The sequence below is a fragment of the Anolis sagrei genome (genome assembly GCF_037176765.1).
Source record: "Anolis sagrei isolate rAnoSag1 chromosome 6 unlocalized genomic scaffold, rAnoSag1.mat SUPER_6_unloc_1, whole genome shotgun sequence".
NCBI lineage: Eukaryota > Metazoa > Chordata > Lepidosauria > Squamata > Dactyloidae > Anolis > Anolis sagrei.
Genome location: NW_027118836.1, coordinates 690594 through 693487, shown reverse-complemented (window position 1 = coordinate 693487; position 2894 = coordinate 690594).

Below are 2894 nucleotides of genomic sequence, written 5' to 3'. Positions count from 1 at the left end.
AAGGATTACCTGGGAAGGAATCCCACTGGAGCATTGCAGCGCACCCAAATACCTGGGAGTCACTCTGGACCGTGCTCTGACCTACCAGAAGCACTGCCTGAACATCAAGCAAAAAGTGGGTGCTAGAAACAATATCATACGAAAGCTGACTGGCACAATCTGGGGATCACAACCAGACACAGTGAAGGCATCTGCCCTTGCGCTATGCTACTCTGCTGCTGAGTATGCATGCCCAGTGTGGAACACATTTCACCACGCTAAAACAGTGGACGTGGCTCTTAATGAGACATGCCGCATTATCACGGGGTGTCTGCACCCTTCACCACTGGAGAAATTACACTGTTTAGCCGGTATTGCACCACCTGACATCCGCCGGGAAGTAGCAGCCAATAGTGAAAGGACCAAGGCAGTGACATCTCCAGCTCATCCCTTGTTTGGGTATCGGCCAGCACGTCAACGACCTAAATCAAGAAATAGTTTTCTAAGATCTACAGAGACAGTCCTGGAACACCTCACGGCTGCCCAGAGCCCAGAAAGAAGTTTATTTCAGGTTTGAGTTAGTTTGAGGCAGGGGAAGATACAATGTATCAAGCGGAAAAGTTAAAAGTTGCCAAGCTGAAGTGCCTCTATTCGAAAATAGATACAAAGTCAGTGCCGGAGGGAGGGTAACAGAGGCTGAGTGCATTCGCAGCCAGAGCTGCCTGTTGGGTCACATTACACCACTTTTTCCAATTTTGGCTACCAGGAACTGCGGAACTCTCCGCTGCAGTGCGGAGCAATTACTGGGCGGGGGCTGTCGACACCATCTGTGTGTGTGAGAGAGAATCATATCTATCTATCTATATTTATGACTGGATGGCTCTTTGTCAGGAGGGCTCTGATTACATTTTCTTGCCCTGGTGAAGAGAGTTGGACTGGATGACTTTAAGTATTTTCTGTTGGTCATGGGGGTTCTGTGTGGGAAGTTTGCCCCATTTCTGTCGTTTGTGGGTTTCAGAATGCTCTTTAATTGTAGTGAACTATAAATCCCAGTAACTACAAATCCCGGTCACATGACCTTGGAGGTGTCTATGGACAACGCCGGCTCTTCTGCTTAGAAATGGAGATGAGCACCACACCCCAGAGTCAGACATGACTGGACTTAATGTCAGGGGACAACCTTTTTTTACAAATCCCAAATATCAAGGTCTATTTCCTCCAAACTCCATCTGTGTTCATATTTGGGCATATGGAATTTTTGTGTCAAGTTTGGTCCACATCCATCATTGTTTGAGTCCACAGTGCTCTGGATGTAGGTGAACTACAACTCCCAAACTCAAGGTCAATGCCCACCAAACCCTTCCAGTGTGTTCTGTTGGTCATGGAAGTCCTGTATGCCATGTTTGGTTCAATTCCATCATTGGTGGAGTTCAGAATGCTCTTTGATTGTAGGTGAACTAAAAATCCCAGCAACTACAACTCCCAAATGTCAAGGTTATTTCCCTTAAACTCCATCTGTGTTCATATTTGGGGCTATGGAATATTCGTGCCGAGTTTGGTCCAGATCCATCATTGTTTGAGTCCACAGCGTTCTCTGGATGGAGGCGAACTACAATTCCAAAACTGAAGGTCAATGCCCACCAAACACTTTCAGTATTTTCTGTGGGTCATGGGAGTTCTGTGTACCATGGGAGTTCTGAGTGATGGTCACTCTTGTGTTGTGAGATGTTTTGTTGCCAAATTTGGTGTGATTTTGTTCACTGGTTCTTTTGTTTTTAAGGTACTCATTATGACCAGAGCATTTTTATATATATAGAAGATTATTATTGTTATTATATTATAATATTATATATGCTAGCCGTCCCCTGCCACACTTTGCTGTGGCCCAGTCTGTGTATATCTGCTTTGTGTATGTGTATATATGTGTGTTTGTGTATATATGTGGTTTTACGCATGCGTTGTAATGTATTTTTTTATTAAAAAATTAGCTTTTGAAGGCCCTCCATTGTGCTTTTCAATGTTTTTATGAGTGTTGGTCACTCGTTGGCCCGATTGGCATCTTATGTCCAAATTTGGTATCAATTCATCCAGTGGTTTTTGAGTTATGTTAAACCCACAAACAAACATTACGATTTTATTGATATAGAGATAAAGATAGAGATAGATATAGGTAAAACTTTGGTGAACCAGCCATCATGGTGATCTTTCCAATTGGCATGTCTTCACTCAGAGACACCTCCAAGCCACCTCCCTGAGCTACATCTTGATAAACAATGGACTAAATCACCCAGCCATTGTGATCCATACCCCAGGCCACATGGAACAAGAGACATTGGAGCAGGGCCATCTTTGAACTATGTAGTCCTTTGGATTCCTAAAGCCATTCACCACCCAGTCAATGACTTTAGACTTTTTCCTTTGTGAAGAGGTGAGTTGAGGCTCTTTTGAATGAGTGTTTGCCAGCCCTGTCTTGTCAATTCAAGTCGATGACTTTTCAATATTCACTGTATTGCTGCCTGCCTCCCTACTAGAAAAAATAAACTGTGTAAATTAGGCACAAGATGACCATCTAAATTTGCATCATTTGTGCTGCAGAAGCCAACTTATTTTGTTCCCATTTTGTTTAATGGAGCCTTGGCAGTTTTTTTTAATGGATACCCAAACCCACTTAGGAGCATTTAGGGCCAAGGATCACTTGAAAATGTTGTATTTCTTTCTAAGCCCCAAAATGCAGATCATCAAGTTGGAATAATGTAAAAAACTTTGATGTTCCTTATGTGACTCAACAGGCAAGCCTTGAGGATCAGCAGTTGTATTTAGGCTTGACTTGTTTGTGGGCACGTGCCAACCATCCAGACACACTTCTTCTAATTTCACTGTATCAGCTGGGACGGCTTCATCCGGAAACCCACTGG